We start from the raw sequence: 6,000 nt of genomic DNA on the forward strand, positions 1-6,000 counted from the left end.
AACACAGAGACTTGGCGTACGTGAGGATGGTGAATCAAAAGCAAATGATGGGAATATATTATAATCAGAGGGCCAATATCCGCTACTTCAAAGTGGGAGATTTAGTTTTGAGAAAGGTAACTCAGAGCACTCGCAAAGTCAGTGCCAGGAAGCTGGGTCCAACATGGGAAGGTCCTTACTGGGTTTCAGCTATTACCGGTAAAGGGTCGTACGAGTTGGAGAATCAAGATGGAGACAAGTTGCCCAACAATTTCTATGTGACTCACCTCAAAAGTTGCTCATGGATGCTACCAATACTGAAAGTATATACTGTACTCTTTTTTCCTTCAACTAGTTTTTGTCCCAATTGGGGTTTTCTGGCAAGGTTTTTAACGAAGCAGCAACAAAAATCATACTACGAAGGAAATGTCATCGACAAAAGGAAAGACCATTAGACACTAAGGCACCAAGATTTTCAAATCGATGAAAAATGGCTATATAGATGGTTAAATAATCTTTGGTTCAATGGCAAGCTTTGCCTTCCATCACTAAAAAAGGATTATTTAATCATTCATAAATCGTTTCCACTGGTGAAGCAAGACTCCCAGTGTTCAAATTCGCATATTTTGCATTCGAACACTGAGGGAGAAAAATATCTGATACGGCACGAGTGCCATGAAAATTGGGACTGCGAGAATCGGGATCACTATTTCATGACTGCATGATCAGCACCATAGAAATAAGTTGTACAAGTTAGGCACATGTATTGGCAGTTTTTACTTTAAAAAATTAATGCTTATGTACTTTTAAAGATAGAAGGAGTAAAATAAAGTCCTTTTATTTTTATCTTATTTCTTGCCAAATGATGAGTTTATTTTATCATTTGAAAGTTAACATAAATTCAAATGCTGTACTAGAATGAACAGGAGACCTCCTCTTTAAGAGCACAATAAACATAAGAGGACCCTTTCTTATGAAATCCTCATAGTAAAGGGTTGATTCCGGAAGAATTCATGCACGAAATCAAAAGCTATCGGATAAAAATATACCCAAAGCTTTAAGTAATTCACCGCAAAAGGAATATATTTTGTACAACACTTCTTTATTTATCAAACTGCCAAACTCGGTGAAATGTTTGGCATAATTACAAGATATAAAAAAGAAGAAGAATTTAAACGTCATTGTCGCCGGAACCCGAAGAGAGAGATGGGTCTATATTTCCCCCGGTGGAGGGAGGCGGATATACTACCAGTTCGGGGCATGGACCTTCATCTTCATTTTATTCAATCTCCCATTTGATTCCCGAGTAATCAGAACAGGTACTCGAAGAGTCAGTTGCAGTGGGCCGAGCATGAAGATTTTCACGAGCAGTTAACTCCAGTTCTCGGGCCTTGATGTTGCAATCATCAATATTGACGATGCCCATTTTGGCCTCTTACAAAGTTTTTCTCATCATATGATATATAACATAAGTCTTCTCAAATACGAGGGAATCCTCTTGGTACTGGAGTTTTGCTTTGAGTCTATCAATTTCGGCCTGAAGGCCATCCCTTTCAGATCTCATGGCGTTGAGGCGAAAATCAAGCTTAATAGTTGTAGATAGGTGAATCCGATTTTGCTCCATGATTCTCTTAAATCGCTCTTCCATTTTGGCTCTCTTCTCCTAGGCAGCATTGGCTTCCTCGATTTTAGAGTTCAACTCTGCCTTCAAGTTATTTATTTGATCCTCCAAGACAGACTCACGCTCGATAACAGCAAGCACATTGCCATGTAACTCGGCCCACTTAGCCTTGACCTCTTGAAGCTTTTCGTGCAATTGAGAAACTTCTTGATTGCGGGCCATTTTAGCTTGCTCGCTCTGTTACAACCGAGCCTTAAGCTCGCCCATATCAGTAGCTTTTGCTTCCAATACCGGGAGGCGCAATATTATAGTTCTTCTCGGCGAAAATATAATCCCTTCGAGTCCTTGCTTGTCAAGAATCAACCTTTGTAGGCCTTCATAAGCAATAAATTTAGCATGCAAAAAATAATATCAAAGTTAGGATTTCCATTGCAACATGTGAATATAAAAGAAGATATGAGGAAAGTAGTACGGTACCTACGTCGTGCTGTGCATATTATTGTTTATCAGGCACTCCCCGAAAAGGGAGTGCATTTTCTTCTAATCTTTCTTTGAAGCTAACGACTTCAGGTAATTCGCAAGCTCCACCGGTTTGGCCAAAGATGGACTCCTTTTGAAATCAAAAAAGTGGCACTTCTCCTCCCTCGAGGATCTGGGGAGGGGGTTGAATAATTGTGCCCCAAATTCCCGTGGTCGAGAGACAGAGGAGGAGAAGCCCCCCTTTCTTGCTCAGATGGTACCGGTAGAGTAATGGTAGTTGTTGTCGGTGGTGAAGGTGCAACTAGTGTCGATGGGCGTGAACTCATCAGTATAGAAGGTGAAGAAGCGGGGGTGGCAGAAGAAATGTTGACTGTTATTGGCTCAGTGGTCGGAGGTAGAAGATGCCCAAGGTCTGAACCCCCTGGACCGGAGGTAACAAATGGTGCCGGGCAACGAGAATCAATGTTCTGGATCAAGCTCATCTCGCCCCAAAGCGCATCAACTTCATCCAACGTTGGGTTTTGAAGCTCTCCTGGCTAAGCATACGGTTGAGCTGGCGAAGATCCTTTCCTCCTTTGAAGGGGATTCTCTTCACCACTGGCTTCCCCTTCATTAACGAGGACCACTGCGGCCCACTTGGTTGTTGTTTTCTTTATCTTCTTATTTTGAGTCCCCACCGAGGAAGAGCGTCGTCTTTTTGGTTGCTTGTTCTTGGGCTGGGGACTCCGAGAGGAGGCACCCTCACTAGAAGCAGATCCACGATATCTGCTTCGGGAAAGGGCGCCTTGAAATATCCTTCTAGCCTCCTCTGGGTCCTCTAAAATATCGATTTCAGGGCAAACGACAGAGCCCTGTGGAAGTCCTGTATCAAACAAAAATGGAGTTAACAACCTTTTCATGAAATTACATGTGTTTGCACAAATACAAAAGGAAGAGGGACTCGGTTTGGGAGAGTAAAGATTAATCATGTGTGCAAGGATTTCAAGATTGGGGCAGTTGTAGTTCTCCTTCACAGTAGGGATACTAGAAGGGCGAATGGAGAAGGGATATTTACTAATAGGCCAAGTCCGCCAAGATGTAGAAGTGGACTTCTCTTGAAAGTCATTAGTAGTGCTGAGATGTTGTGGTATGATGGTGCTTACAGTAGGAGGATTAGAATCGACATCGACTTTCTTATCCTTATTTTTCTTGTGGCCTCCACCGGAGAGAAGATCAGTATTTCCAAAGAAAGTAGTGAAAGAAGCCATGGTAGCAAAAGGTCAGTAAAAGTTTTGCTAAGGAAGTTGGAGGAGATAGAAAAATTTCTAAGCAAATGCAAGGAAGAAAAAAGACTTATGAAAATTTTAGAAGTAAAGAAGTAAAACTAATAAGTAGAAGGGGAGTTAGAGACGACAAAAATCGTGATCATGATTATCTCGAGAGCCGGCAAAAATATTTGCTGAATCGTGGGGCAACACATGTTCGGGGTATTAAATGCGAGAAGACGTGCATCTTTTCAAGCATCAAAGACTGTCCATGAACTTTTGCGCCAAGAAAGAAATCTTCACCAACTTTCTGGTAACACCTTAGTGTAGCATGGGGTAAAATTAGTTTATAATAGATGGTCGAATGGTAGCATGACACGTGGAACCGAAAGTAAGAAAAAAGGCAATTCAGTCATCAACCAATACCAGACACAAGGAATGTAATCGACACCGGGTAAATCCCGAAGGCAGCAAATTTAACGGAGGAGATCAAGAGTTTGCCATCAGATAACATTCGATTAGAGAATATTCTCTAACATTAAATGAGCGACCCTTGCAGAGAATATTTGCATTCATGACCTGCCGTTACATATTCATCAATGACTCTTTTATTATTATTTAAGAGGAGCTTGATCCTAGGATCTTGTTTCCCTAGGTAAAGCTATAAATAGTAGGTTCAACAGCCATTGTAAGGACACAAAATTCTTTGCAAACATATGTTGTATTTTACTTTTGCTCTCAATTAAACAAATTTACTTGCTCTTTATCATTGCTTTCACTTTTGTCCTCGGAGGCATTACGCTCGGAGTCGGGCTTGTCATCTTCTTCAATTTCAATTGCTAAATTTTATTTTTAATCTTATTTCTTTATCATTTTTGGATCAAACCAGTTCGCTTGTCTATAAATCACGTAACAAATTTAATTGTACTTTTTTACCGGTAAACACTGTTTAATTGTACCGTTGATGTACTGAATTCGCCTTTGAATACCTGCATTATTGTCCATTATATCGAGCTGTCCATGGTTGGAGACGGCAAAATCCACGGTGTTGGAGACGTCAGATTCTTTTGTAGCATCGCAGACCACAAAGGTGGCGTTAGGTAGCTCGGAGGCCGTTTCTTGGCCGAGTTGCTCCTGTATATCTGCAATTATAACCTAATTGGCGCCGTTGTTTATAGATTTCGCTGCAGTTTCTTTTCCAATGCCACTTGCTGCCCCTGTTATCAGCGCCACTTTGCCTTCTAGTTTCCTTATATATTCACAACATTACTTTCTTTTGGACTAGAATTCATCATTTCTTGTTTCATACAGGTTTGGTTGTGTCTAAACCTCAGCATCAGTCTCTGAATGCCTTTACATACATCATTTCAAGCTCAAACTAAGTTTTTTTCTTTTTCTGTAACAACTGTAAATATTACCATTAACATAAAAAGTAATTATACATATAGAGAACACAATTCTGATCAGGCCTCCAACAAACAACAACTAGTTATAATCCTCAATAGTCTTCATAATATCTTTATACTGCGATTGAATCACATTAAAGTGAAATGGTATATAATAATCTCTGATATTTTAAATTTTAAATGAGGTTATTTACATAGTTCAATAATATGAATGGGGGATGAGAGAATCATGCCAAATTTACGCGCATCTTAATGAATCTTAAATTTTATATTCCATATGTATGAAAAAAAATATTGCGTTTCTGACCTTTAAATAGTCTCTTCTTTGCCAAACAAAGGAAGATGCAAAAACTACTCACTCCTCGTCTATTATTAATCAAGTTTAAGTTAAATACCCCTATTGTAATTTTTTTATTTTATACTATCACGTCATTTCTAAAAAGTGAGATTTTGTAATTTTGAAAATAAATCAAGTTACCTGCTATACAACAGATAATGATGACCTGATATTGTAAAAATAACCTGACATGCAATGCTATCCATGCGAATAAAATAATATTCTCCATATTTTATTGTTACTACCTATAAGTCGTTGATAAATGATGAAAAATGTATGATTTTGGGTATAGCTTCATATCATTTTGTACGTGAGTTGCGGGATATTACATATTTATAAACATAAAATAGGCTCAGAGCTAGGAACGTGGCACAATTAGTGCATTGCATGAAAGGTAGGCGCGAAATGGCCTAGAAAATGAATGAAAACCAGTGAAGTATGGCACTTTGGCACTGGACCTGGCACAGGAAAGAAACAAAGAAGAAAAGAATAGCTAGGAGCGTGCCTAGGGGTCACGCGTTGCACTAACCCCAGCACGCGACTCAACTTTTTCTTTGCGAATTAGGAGAGATCAAGGACGCCCAACATAAACCCTAGTTGATATAAATACATCATAAAACGTCCTTTTGAGGAAAGAAACACTACTTTAGGGTGAGACAATACCTAAGGAGGCGAGAACATGCTAGGAGCAAGGAGGAAGATTCAACCATTTTTTCTTCCTATTTTTCATTGTTGGTTATGATTTTTAGTATTATAATTTTTCATACTATTATGAGTAGCTAATTTATTATCTAGAGTTTTGATGGAACCTCTTGGAGGATGAATTCTTGTTATGTTTTAATATAATTTAGCCGTTAGATATATCTACTTGTTCAACTACGTGCTTATTTCATTTGATTGAATGGCCATTAATTGATTGTGCCTATTTCGTGT

At 39.1% G+C, this 6,000-nt stretch overlaps 1 pseudogene; it reads right to left on the bottom strand.

The window, feature by feature from the left end:
• The window catches only part of LOC104121550 (zerumbone synthase-like), a 15,002-nt pseudogene extending 9,729 nt beyond the window's left edge, over window positions 1-5,273 (bottom strand).
• Window positions 5,274-6,000: the final 727 nt, after the last annotated feature.

The sequence above is a fragment of the Nicotiana tomentosiformis genome, chromosome 1 (assembly GCF_000390325.3).
Source record: "Nicotiana tomentosiformis chromosome 1, ASM39032v3, whole genome shotgun sequence".
Taxonomy (NCBI): Eukaryota; Viridiplantae; Streptophyta; class Magnoliopsida; order Solanales; family Solanaceae; genus Nicotiana; species Nicotiana tomentosiformis.